The 13,990-nt window shown below is 55.6% G+C and overlaps 1 protein-coding gene across 3 annotated transcripts in view; it reads right to left on the bottom strand.

The window, feature by feature from the left end:
- The window catches only part of LOC143787988 (ER membrane protein complex subunit 3), a 154,353-nt gene extending 140,811 nt beyond the window's left edge, over positions 1–13,542 (bottom strand). Inside the window, exon 1 of one of the 3 annotated variants that reach the window (XM_077277276.1) lies at positions 13,290–13,542. The gene's annotated coding sequence lies outside the window, so the exon portion shown is untranslated. Of the gene's footprint in view, positions 1–13,197 lie in introns of all 3 variants that reach the window. The other 2 variants (XM_077277277.1, XM_077277275.1) reach the window with 2 other exon arrangements.
- Positions 13,543–13,990: the final 448 nt, after the last annotated feature.

The raw sequence follows: 13,990 nt of genomic DNA, 5'->3' as shown, positions 1-13,990 counted from the left end.
CCCTCACTATATACAGCGCTCCCCTCGGTATATACAGCGCTCCCCTCGGTATATACAGCGCTCCCTCTCGGTATATACAGCGCTCCCCTCACTATATACAGCGCTCCCCTCGGTATATACAGCGCTCCCCTCGGTATATACAGCGCTTCCCCTCGGTATATACAGCGCTCCCCTCACTATATACAGCGCTCCCCCTCGATATATACAGCGCTCCCCTCGATATATACAGCGCTCCCCTCGGTATATACAGATATATACAGCGCTCCCCTCGATATATACAGCGCTCCCCTCGGTATATACAGCACTCCCCTCGGTATATACAGCGCTCCCCTCACTATATACAGCGCTCCCCTCGGTGTATACAGCGCTCCCCTCGGTATATACAGTGCTCCCCCTCGGTATACAGCGCTCCCCTCACTATATACAGCGCTCCCCTCGGTATATACAGCGCTCCCCTCGGTAGATACAGCGCTCCCCTCGGTATATACAGCGCTCCCCTCACTATATACAGCGCTCCCCTCGGTATATACAGCGCTCCCCTCACTATATACAGCGCTCCCCTCACTATATACAGCGCTCCCCTCGGTATACAGCGCTCCCCTCGGTATATACAGCGCTCCCCTCGGTATATACAGCGCTCCCCTCGGTATATACAGCGCTCCCCTCGGTATATACAGCGCTCCCCTCGGTATATACAGCGCTCCCCTCACTATATACAGCGCTCCCCTCACTATATACAGCGCTCCCCTCACTATATACAGCGCTCCCCTCACTATATACAGCGCTCCCCTCACTATATACAGCGCTCCCCTCACTATATACAGCGCTCCCCTCACTATATACAGCGCTCCCCTCGGTATATACAACGCTCCCCTCACTATATACAGCGCTCCCCTCACTATATACAGCGCTCCCCTCACTATATACAGCGCTCCCCTCACTATATACAGCGCTCCCCTCGGTATATACAGCGCTCCCCTCGGTATATACAGCGCTCCCCTCACTATATACAGCGCTCCCCTCGGTATATACAGCGCTCCCCTCACTATATACAGCGCTCCCCTCACTATATACAGCCTCCCCTCGGTATATACAACGCTCCCCTCACTATATACAGCGCTCCCCTCGGTATATACAGCGCTCCCCTCGGTATATACAGCGCTCCCCTCGGTATATACAGCGCTCCCCCTCGGTATATACAGCGCTCCCCCTCGGTATATACAGCGCTCCCCCTCGGTATATACAGCGCTCCCCCTCGGTATATACAGCGCTCCCCCTCGGTATATACAGCGCTCCCCCTCGGTATATACAGCGCTCCCCTCGGTATATACAGCGCTCCCCTCACTATATACAGCGCTCCCCTCACTATATACAGCGCTCCCCTCGGTGTATACAGCGCTCCCCTCGGTATATACAGCGCTCCCCTCGGTATACAGCGCTCCCCCTCGGTATATACAGCGCTCCCCTCGGTATATACAGCGCTCCCCTCGGTATATACAGCGCTCCCCTCACTATATACAGCGCTCCCCTCGGTGTATACAGCGCTCCCCTCGGTATATAGAGCGCCCCCCTCGGTATATACAGCGCTCCCCTCGGTATATACAGCGCTCCCCTCGGTATATACAGCGCTCCCCTCGGTATATACAGCGCTCCCCTCGGTATATACAGCGCTCCCCTCGATATATACAGCGTTCCCCTCGGTGTATACAGCGCTCCCCTCGGTATATACAGCGCTCCCCTCGGTATATACAGCGCTCCCCTCGATATATACAGCGCTCCCCTCGGTATATACAGCGCTCCCCTCGGTATATACAGCGCTCCCCTCGATATATACAGCGCTCCCCTCGATATATACAGCGCTCCCCCTCGATATATACAGCGCTCCCCTCGGTATATACAGCGCTCCCCTCGGTATATACAGCGCTCCCCTCACTATATACAGCGCTCCCCTCGATATATACAGCGCTCCCCCTCGATATATACAGCGCTCCCCTTGGTATATACAGCGCCCCCCTCGGTATATACAGCGCCCCCCTCGGTATATACAGCGCCCCCCTCACTATATACAGCGCTCCCCTCGGTATATACAGCGCTCCCCTCGGTATATACAGCGCTCCCCTCGACAGCGCTCCCCTCACTATATACAGCGCTCCCCTCACTATATACAGCGCTCCCCTCACTATATACAGCGCTCCCCTCACTATATACAGCGCTCCCCTCACTATATACAGCGCTCCCCTCACTATATACAGCGCTCCCCTCACTATATACAGCGCTCCCCTCACTATATACAGCGCTCCCCTCACTATATACAGCGCTCCCCTCACTATATACAGCGCTCCCCTCACTATATACAGCGCTCCCCTCACTATATACAGCGCTCCCCTCACTATATACAGCGCTCCCCTCACTATATACAGCGCTCCCCTCACTATATACAGCGCTCCCCTCACTATATACAGCGCTCCCCTCGGTATATACAGCGCTCCCCTCGGTATATACAGCGCTCCCCTCGGTATATACAGCGCTCCCCTCGGTATATACAGCGCTCCCCTCGGTATATACAGCGCTCCCCTCGGTATATACAGCGCTCCCCTCGGTATATACAGCGCTCCCCCTCGGTATATACAGCGCTCCCCTCGGTATATACAGCGCTCCCCTCACTATATACAGCGCTCCCCTCGGTGTATACAGCGCTCCCCTCGGTATATACAGCGCTCCCCTCGGTATACAGCGCTCCCCCTCGGTATATACAGCGCTCCCCTCGGTATATACAGCGCTCCCCTCGGTATATACAGCGCTCCCCTCACTATATACAGCGCTCCCCTCGGTGTATACAGCGCTCCCCTCGGTATATAGAGCGCCCCCCTCGGTATATACAGCGCTCCCCTCGGTATATACAGCGCTCCCCTCGGTATATACAGCGCTCCCCTCGGTATATACAGCGCTCCCCTCGGTATATACAGCGCTCCCCTCGATATATACAGCGTTCCCCTCGGTGTATACAGCGCTCCCCTCGGTATATACAGCGCTCCCCTCGGTATATACAGCGCTCCCCTCGATATATACAGCGCTCCCCTCGGTATATACAGCGCTCCCCTCGGTATATACAGCGCTCCCCTCGATATATACAGCGCTCCCCTCGATATATACAGCGCTCCCCCTCGATATATACAGCGCTCCCCTCGGTATATACAGCGCTCCCCTCGGTATATACAGCGCTCCCCTCACTATATACAGCGCTCCCCTCGATATATACAGCGCTCCCCCTCGATATATACAGCGCTCCCCTTGGTATATACAGCGCCCCCCTCGGTATATACAGCGCCCCCCTCGGTATATACAGCGCCCCCCTCACTATATACAGCGCTCCCCTCGGTATATACAGCGCTCCCCTCGGTATATACAGCGCTCCCCTCGACAGCGCTCCCCTCACTATATACAGCGCTCCCCTCACTATATACAGCGCTCCCCTCACTATATACAGCGCTCCCCTCACTATATACAGCGCTCCCCTCACTATATACAGCGCTCCCCTCACTATATACAGCGCTCCCCTCACTATATACAGCGCTCCCCTCACTATATACAGCGCTCCCCTCACTATATACAGCGCTCCCCTCACTATATACAGCGCTCCCCTCACTATATACAGCGCTCCCCTCACTATATACAGCGCTCCCCTCACTATATACAGCGCTCCCCTCACTATATACAGCGCTCCCCTCACTATATACAGCGCTCCCCTCACTATATACAGCGCTCCCCTCGGTATATACAGCGCTCCCCTCGGTATATACAGCGCTCCCCTCGGTATATACAGCGCTCCCCTCGGTATATACAGCGCTCCCCTCGGTATATACAGCGCTCCCCTCGGTATATACAGCGCTCCCCTCGGTATATACAGCGCTCCCCTCGGTATATACAGCGCTCCCCCTCGGTATATACAGCGCTCCCCTCGGTATATACAGCGCTCCCCTCGGTATATACAGCGCTCCCCTCGGTATATACAGCGCTCCCCTCGGTATATACAGCGCTCCCCTCACTATATACAGCGCTCCCCTCGGTATATACAGCGCTCCCCCTCGGTATATACAGCGCTCCCCTCACTATATACAGCGCTCCCCCTCAGTATATACAGCGCTCCCCTCGGTATATACAGCGCTCCCCTCGGTATATACAGCACTCCCCTCACTATATACAGCGCTCCCCCTCAGTATATACAGCGCTCCCCTCACTATATACAGCGCTCCCCTCGGTATATACAGCGCTCCCCTCGGTATATACAGCGCTCCCCTCACTATATACAGCGCTCCCCTCACTATATACAGCGCTCCCCCTCACTATATACAGCGCTCCCCTCACTATATACAGCGCTCCCCTCGGTATATACAGCGCTCTCCTCACTATATACAGCGCTCCCCTCGGTATATACAGCGCTCTCCTCGGTATATACAGCGCTCCCCTCGGTATATACAACGCTCCCCTCGGTGTATACAGCGCTCCCCTCGGTATATACAGCGCTCCCCTCGGTATATACAGCGCTCCCCTCACTATATACAGCGCTCCCCTCACTATATACAGCGCTCCCCTCGGTATATACAGCGCTCCCCTCGGTATATACAGCGCTCCCCTCGGTATATACAGCGCTCCCCTCACTATATACAGCGCTCTCCTCACTATATACAGCGCTCCCCTCGGTATATACAGCGCTCCCCTCACTATATACAGCGCTCCCCTCACTATATACAGCGCTCCCCTCACTATATACAGCGCTCCCCCTCAGTATATACAGCGCTCCCCTCACTATATACAGCGCTCCCCTCGGTATATACAGCGCTCCCCTCGGTATATACAGCGCTCCCCTCGGTATATACAGCACTCCCCTCGGTATATACAGCGCTCCCCTCGGTATATACAGCACTCCCCTCACTATATACAGCGCTCCCCTCGGTATATACAGCGCTCTCCTCACTATATACAGCGCTCCCCTCGGTATATACAGCGCTCCCCTCACTATATACAGCGCTCCCCTCGGTGTATACAGCGCTCCCCTCGGTGTATACAGCGCTCCCCTCAGTATATACAGCGCTCCCCTCAGTATATACAGCGCTCCCCTCACTATATACAGCGCTCCCCTCACTATATACAGCGCTCCCCTCGGTGTATACAGCGCTCCCCTCGGTATATACAGCGCTCCCCTCACTATATACAGCGCTCTCCTCACTATATACAGCGCTCCCCTCGGTATATACAGCGCTCCCCTCACTATATACAGCGCTCCCCTCGGTGTATACAGCGCTCCCCTCGGTATATACAGCGCTCCCCCTCACTATATACAGCGCTCCCCTCACTATATACAGCGCTCCCCTCGGTATATACAGCGCTCTCCTCACTATATACAACGCTCCCCTCGGTGTATACAGCGCTCCCCTCGGTATATACAGCGCTCCCCTCGGTATATACAGCGCTCCCCTCGGTATATACAGCGCTCCCCTCGGTATATACAGCGCTCCCCTCACTATATACAGCGCTCCCCTCACTATATACAGCGCTCCCCTCGGTATATACAGCGCTCCCCTCGGTATATACAGCGCTCCCCTCACTATATACAGCGCTCCCCTCGGTATATACAGCGCTCCCCTCACTATATACAGCGCTCCCCTCACTATATACAGCGCTCCCCTCACTATATACAGCGCTCCCCCTCAGTATATACAGCGCTCCCCTCACTATATACAGCGCTCCCCTCGGTATATACAGCGCTCCCCTCGGTATATACAGCGCTCCCCTCACTATATACAGCGCTCCCCTCGGTGTATACAGCGCTCCCCTCGGTATATACAGCGCTCCCCTCGGTATATACAGCGCTCCCCTCGGTATATACAGCGCTCCCCTCGGTATATACAGCGCTCCCCTCACTATATACAGCGCTCCCCTCGGTGTATACAGCGCTCCCCTCGGTATATACAGCGCTCCCCTCGGTATATACAGCGCTCCCCTCGGTGTATACAGCGCTCCCCTCGGTGTATACAGCGCTCCCCTCGGTATATACAGCGCTCCCCTCACTATATACAGCGCTCCCCTCACTATATACAGCGCTCCCCTCGGTATATACAGCGCTCCCCTCACTATATACAGCGCTCCCCTCGGTGTATACAGCGCTCCCCTCGGTATATACAGCGCTCCCCTCGGTATATACAGCGCTCCCCTCGGTATATACAGCGCTCCCCTCGGTATATACAGCGCTCCCCTCACTATATACAGCGCTCCCCTCGGTGTATACAGCGCTCCCCTCGGTATATACAGCGCTCCCCTCGGTATATACAGCGCTCCCCTCGGTGTATACAGCGCTCCCCTCGGTGTATACAGCGCTCCCCTCGGTATATACAGCGCTCCCCTCACTATATACAGCGCTCCCCTCACTATATACAGCGCTCCCCCTCAGTATATACAGCGCTCCCCTCACTATATACAGCGCTCCCCTCGGTGTATACAGCGCTCCCCTCACTATATACAGCGCTCCCCTCGGTATATACAGCGCTCCCCTCGGTATATACAGCGCTCTCCTCACTATATACAGCGCTCCCCTCACTATATACAGCGCTCCCCTCGGTATATACAGCGCTTCCCTCGGTATATACAGCGCTCCCCTCGGTATATACAGCGCTCCCCTCACTATATACAGCGCTCCCCTCACTATATACAGCGCTCCCCTCGGTATATACAGCGCTCCCCTCGGTATATACAGCGCTCCCCTCACTATATACAGCGCTCCCCTCACTATATACAGCGCTCCCCTCGGTATATACAGCGCTCCCCTCGGTATATACAGCGCTCCCCTCGGTATATACAGCGCTCCCCTCACTATATACAGCGCTCCCCTCGGTGTATACAGCGCTCCCCTCGGTATATACAGCGCTCCCCTCAGTATATACAGCGCTCCCCCTCAGTATATACAGCGCTCCCCTCACTATATACAGCGCTCCCCTCGGTATATACAGCGCTCCCCTCACTATATACAGCGCTCCCCTCACTATATACAGCGCTCCCCTCACTATATACAGCGCTCCCCTCACTATATACAGCGCTCCCCTCACTATATACAGCGCTCCCCTCACTATATACAGCGCTCCCCTCACTATATACAGCGCTCCCCTCGGTATATACAGCGCTCCCCTCACTATATACAGCGCTCCCCTCGGTATATACAGCGCTCCCCTCACTATATACAGCGCTCCCCTCGGTATATACAGCGCTCCCCTCACTATATACAGCGCTCCCCTCACTATATACAGCGCTCCCCTCGGTATATACAGCGCTCCCCTCGGTATATACAGCGCTCCCCTCGGTATATACAGCGCTCCCCTCGGTATATACAGCGCTCCCCTCGGTATATACACCGCTCTCCTCACTATATACAGCGCTCCCCTCGGTATATACAGCGCTCCCCCTCGGTATATACAGCGCTCCCCTCGGTATATACAGCGCTCTCCTCACTATATACAGCGCTCCCCTCTGTATATACGGCGCTCCCCTCACTATATACAGCGCTCCCCTCGGTATATACAGCGCCCCCCTCACTATTTACAGCGCTCCCCTCGGTATATACAGTGCTCCCCTCACTATATACAGCGCTCCCCTCGGTATATACGGCGCTCCCCTCGGTATATACAGCGCTCCCCTCGGTATATACAGCGCTCCCCTCGGTATATACAGCGCTCCCCTCGGTATATACAGCGCTCCCCTCGGTATATACAGCGCTCCCCTCGGTATATACAGCGCTCCCCTCACTATATACAGCGCTCCCTTCACTATATACAGCGCTCCACTCGGTATATACAGCGCTCCCCTCGGTATATACAGCGCTCCCCTCGGTATATACAGCGCTCCCCTCGGTATATACAGCGCTCCCCTCACTATATACAGCGCTCCCCTCGGTATATACAGCGCTCCCCTCACTATATACAGCGCTCCCCCTCGGTGTATACAGCGCTCCCCTCGGTATATACAGCGCTCCCCTCGGTATATACAGCGCTCCCCCTCGGTGTATACAGCGCTCCCCTCGGTATATACAGCGCTACCCCTCGGAATATACAGCGCTACCCTCAGTATACAGCGCTCCCCTCGGTATATACAGCGCTCCCCTCACTATATACAGCGCTCCCCCTCGGTGTATACAGCGCTCCCCTCGATATATACAGCGCTCCCCTCGGTATATACAGCGCTCCCCTCACTATATACAGCGCTCCCCTCGGTATATACAGCGCTCCCCTCGGTATATACAGCGCTCCCCTCACTATATACAGCGCTCCCCTCACTATATACAGCGCTCCCCTCACTATATACAGCGCTCCCCTCACTATATACAGCGCTCCCCTCGGTATATACAGCGCTCCCCTCGGTATATACAGCGCTCCCCTCGGTATATACAGCGCTCCCCTCACTATATACAGCGCTCCCCTCGGTATATACAGCGCTCCCCTCGGTATATACAGTGCTCCCCTCGGTATATACAGCGCTCTCCTCGGTATATACAGCGCTCTCCTCGGTATATACAGCGCTCCCCTCACTATATACAGCGCTCCCCTCGATATATACAGCGCTCCCCCTCACTATATACAGCGCTCCCCTCACTATATACAGCGCTCCCCTCACTATATACAGCGCTCCCCTCAGTATACAGCGCTCCCCTCACTATATACAGCGCTCCCCTCGGTATATACAGCGCTCCCCTCACTATATACAGCGCTCCCCTCACTATATACAGCGCTCCCCTCGGTATATACAGCGCTCCCCCTCGGTATATACAGCGCTCCCCTCGGTATATACAGCGCTCCCCTCGGTATATACAGCGCTCCCCTCACTATATACAGCGCTCCCCTCACTATATACAGCGCTCCCCTCACTATATACAGCGCTCCCCTCGGTATATACAGCGCTCCCCTCGGTATATACAGCGCTCCCCTCGGTATATACAGCGCTCCCCTCGGTATATACAGCGCTCCCCTCGGTATATACAGCGCTCCCCCTCGGTATATACAGCGCTCCCCTCACTATATACAGCGCTCCCCTCACTATATACAGCGCTCCCCTCACTATATACAGCGCTCCCCCTCGGTATATACAGCGCTCCCCTCGGTATATACAGCGCTCCCCTCGGTATATACAGCGCTCTCCTCACTATATACAGCGCTCCCCTCGGTATATACAGCGCTCCCCCTCGGTATATACAGCGCTCCCCTCGGTATATACAGCGCTCTCCTCACTATATACAGCGCTCCCCTCTGTATATACGGCGCTCCCCTCACTATATACAGCGCTCCCCTCGGTATATACAGCGCTCCCCTCACTATATACAGCGCTCCCCTCGGTATATACAGCGCTCCCCTCACTATATACAGCGCTCCCCTCGGTATATACGGCGCTCCCCTCGGTATATACAGCGCTCCCCTCGGTATATACAGCGCTCCCCTCGGTATATACAGCGCTCCCCTCGGTGTATACGGCGCTCCCCTCGGTATATACAGCGCTCCCCTCGGTATATACAGCGCTCCCCTCACTATATACAGCGCTCCCCTCGGTATATACGGCGCTCCCCCTCGGTATATACAGCGCTCCCCTCACTATATACAGCGCTCCCCTCACTATATACAGCGCTCCCCTCACTATATACAGCGCTCCCCCTCGGTATATACAGCGCTCCCCTCGGTATATACAGCGCTCCCCTCGGTATATACAGCGCTCTCCTCACTATATACAGCGCTCCCCTCGGTATATACAGCGCTCCCCCTCGGTATATACAGCGCTCCCCTCGGTATATACAGCGCTCTCCTCACTATATACAGCGCTCCCCTCTGTATATACGGCGCTCCCCTCACTATATACAGCGCTCCCCTCGGTATATACAGCGCTCCCCTCACTATATACAGCGCTCCCCTCGGTATATACGGCGCTCCCCTCGGTATATACAGCGCTCCCCTCGGTATATACAGCGCTCCCCTCGGTATATACAGCGCTCCCCTCGGTGTATACGGCGCTCCCCTCGGTATATACAGCGCTCCCCTCGGTATATACAGCGCTCCCCTCGGTATATACAGCGCTCCCCTCACTATATACAGCGCTCCCCTTGGTGTATACAGCGCTCCCCTCGGTATATACAGCGCTCCCCTCGGTATATACAGCGCTCCCCTCGGTATATACAGTGCTCCCCTCGGTATATACAGCGCTCACCTCACTATATACAGCGCTCCCCTCGGTATATACAGCGCTCCCCTCACTATATACAGCGCTCCCCTCGGTATATACAGCGCTCCCCTCACTATATACAGCGCTCCCCCTCGGTGTATACAGCGCTCCCCTCGGTATATACAGCGCTCCCCCTCGGAATATACAGCGCTACCCTCAGTATACAGCGCTCCCCTCGGTATATACAGCGCTCCCCTCACTATATACAGCGCTCCCCTCGGTATATACAGCGCTCCCCTCGGTATATACAGCGCTCCCCTCGGTATATACAGCGCTCCCCTCGGTATATACAGCGCTCACCTCACTATATACAGCGCTCCCCTCGGTATATACAGCGCTCCCCTCACTATATACAGCGCTCCCCTCACTATATACAGCGCTCCCCTCGGTATATACAGCGCTCCCCTCACTATATACAGCGCTCCCCCTCGGTGTATACAGCGCTCCCCTCGGTATATACAGCGCTCCCCCTCGGAATATACAGCGCTACCCTCAGTATACAGCGCTCCCCTCGGTATATACAGCGCTCCCCTCACTATATACAGCGCTCCCCCTCGGTGTATACAGCGCTCCCCTCGATATATACAGCGCTCCCCTCGGTATATACAGCGCTCCCCTCACTATATACAGCGCTCCCCTCGGTATATACAGCGCTCCCCTCGGTATATACAGCGCTCCCCTCACTATATACAGCGCTCCCCTCACTATATACAGCGCTCCCCTCACTATATACAGCGCTCCCCTCACTATATACAGCGCTCCCCTCACTATATACAGCGCTCCCCTCGGTATATACAGCGCTCCCCTCGGTATATACAGCGCTCCCCTCGGTATATACAGCGCTCCCCTCGGTATATACAGCGCTCCCCTCGGTATATACAGCGCTCCCCTCACTATATACAGCGCTCCCCTTGGTATATACAGCGCTCCCCTCGGTATATACAGCGCTCCCCTCGGTATATACAGCGCTCCCCTCACTATATACAGCGCTCCCCTCGGTATATACAGCGCTCCCCTCGGTATATACAGCGCTCTCCTCGGTATATACAGCGCTCGCCTCGGTATATACAGCGCTCCCCTCACTATATACAGCGCTCTCCTCGGTATATACAGCGCTCCCCCTCACTATATACAGCGCTCCCCTCACTATATACAGCGCTCCCCTCGGTATATACAGCGCTCCCCTCACTATATACAGCGCTCCCCTCGGTATATACAGCGCTCCCCTCGGTATATACAGCGCTCCCCTCACTATATACAGCGCTCCCCTCACTATATACAGCGCTCCCCTCACTATATACAGCGCTCCCCTCGGTATATACAGCGCTCCCCTCACTATATACAGCGCTCCCCTCACTATATACAGCGCTCCCCTCGGTATATACAGCGCTCCCCTCACTATATACAGCGCTCCCCTCGGTATATACAGCGCTCCCCTCGGTATATACAGCGCTCCCCTCGGTATATACAGCGCTCCCCTCGGTATATACAGCGCTCCCCTCGGTATATACAGCGCTCCCCTCACTATATACAGCGCTCCCCTCACTATATACAGCGCTCCCCTCGGTATATACAGCGCTCCCCTCACTATATACAGCGCTCCCCTTGGTATATACAGCGCTCCCCTCGGTATATACAGCGCTCCCCTCGGTATATACAGCGCTCCCCTCACTATATACAGCGCTCCCCTCGGTATATACAGCGCTCCCCTCGGTATATACAGCGCTCTCCTCGGTATATACAGCGCTCGCCTCGGTATATACAGCGCTCCCCTCACTATATACAGCGCTCTCCTCGGTATATACAGCGCTCCCCCTCACTATATACAGCGCTCCCCTCACTATATACAGCGCTCCCCTCGGTATATACAGCGCTCCCCTCACTATATACAGCGCTCCCCTCGGTATATACAGCGCTCCCCTCACTATATACAGCGCTCCCCTCACTATATACAGCGCTCCCCTCGGTATATACAGCGCTCCCCTCACTATATACAGCGCTCCCCTCACTATATACAGCGCTCCCCTCGGTATATACAGCGCTCCCCTCGGTATATACAGCGCTCCCCTCAGTATATACAGCGCTCCCCTCGGTATATACAGCGCTCCCCTCACTATATACAGCGCTCCCCTCACTATATACAGCGCTCCCCTCGGTATATACAGCGCTCCCCTCGGTATATACAGCGCTCCCCTCGGTATATACAGCGCTCCCCTCGTTATACAGCGCTCCCCTCACTATATACAGCGCTCCCCTCACTATATACAGCGCTCCCCTCGGTATATACAGCGCTCCCCTCGGTGTATACAGCGCTCCCCTCACTATATACAGCGCTCCCCTCACTATATACAGCGCTCCCCTCACTATATACAGCGCTCCCCTCGGTATATACAGCGCTCCCCCTCGGTATATACAGCGCTCCCCTCGGTATATACAGCGCTCCCCTCGGTATATACAGCGCTCCCCTCACTATATACAGCGCTCCCCTCAGTATATACAGCGCTCCCCTCACTATATACAGCGCTCCCCTCGGTATATACAGCGCTCCCCTCGGTATATACAGCGCTCCCCTCACTATATACAGCGCTCCCCTCAGTATATACAGCGCTCCCCTCACTATATACAGCGCTCCCCTCAGTATATACAGCGCTCCCCTCACTATATACAGCGCTCCCCTCGGTATATACAGCGCTCCCCTCGGTATATACAGCGCTCCCCTCGGTATATACAGCGCTCCCCTCGGTATATACAGCGCTCCCCTCGGTATATACAGCGCTCCCCTCGGTATATACAGCGCTCCCCTCACTATATACAGCGCTCCCCTCGGTATATACAGCGCTCCCCTCGGTATATACAGCGCTCCCCCTCGGTATATACAGCGCTCCCCTCGGTATATACAGCGCTCCCCTCGGTATATACAGCGCTCCCCTCACTATATACAGCGCTCACCTCGGTATATACAGCGCTCCCCTCACCATATACAGCGCTCCCCTCACTATATACAGCGCTCCCCTCGGTATACAGCGCCCCTATGACGTCACCTCTCTCAGGCTCAGACGATTCTCCGCTCGGTTCTCGCTGCTTCCGCCGACACCAGCGCAGTTCGGGGTCGGAGGCTGCCACGCGATTGGCTGCTCGGATCACGTCCTGGTTGCTGATTGGCTGCTAAATGTGTCTATTATTTCCAAGCTTAGAATGTATCTTATCATGCCCGTTATGTCTGACCAATCACACTGCGAGGAGAGGGCGGGGCTCAGCCTGCAGGTCTCGTCAGTTTCAGTCAGTTGCTATAGTGACAGTATCCGGAGCCGCAATTGATGCCTCAGGCTCGTCTGCCGCGCGTCACGTCACGTGTGCGGTCACATGATGCGGTCACATGATGCGGTCACATGATGCGGTCCCGATTGTCAGGGTATGCTGGGCCCTCCTGGGAGAGAAGCGGGAGGAAGGAGAAGCGGGAGGAGGCGCCGCGTGTGACCGGGGGCTGATGGAGGAAGAGACTCTGCAGGTCCAGAGGGAAGAAGGCGCCTACCGGCCCGTGCAACAGAACCCTTCATTGTGGCGTCATCATCCCGACAGCAGGCGGATAAAACGGCGAACACAGGCGGCGCTCGTCTCCCACTGCCGCTTACAGGACAATGATCTGTGTGAGACGAGCGGCGGGGTCACGATTCACACCGTGACTGTCACGATCCCTTAGCCGCGGCCCGCAGTTTATCACGAAATCCACCGGGATTCCTGA

Source organism: Ranitomeya variabilis, chromosome 8 (assembly GCF_051348905.1).
Source record: "Ranitomeya variabilis isolate aRanVar5 chromosome 8, aRanVar5.hap1, whole genome shotgun sequence".
Lineage (NCBI taxonomy): Eukaryota > Metazoa > Chordata > Amphibia > Anura > Dendrobatidae > Ranitomeya > Ranitomeya variabilis.
Note: the sequence above shows the minus strand (reverse complement) of the source record. Positions and strands in the feature narration are given on the sequence as shown.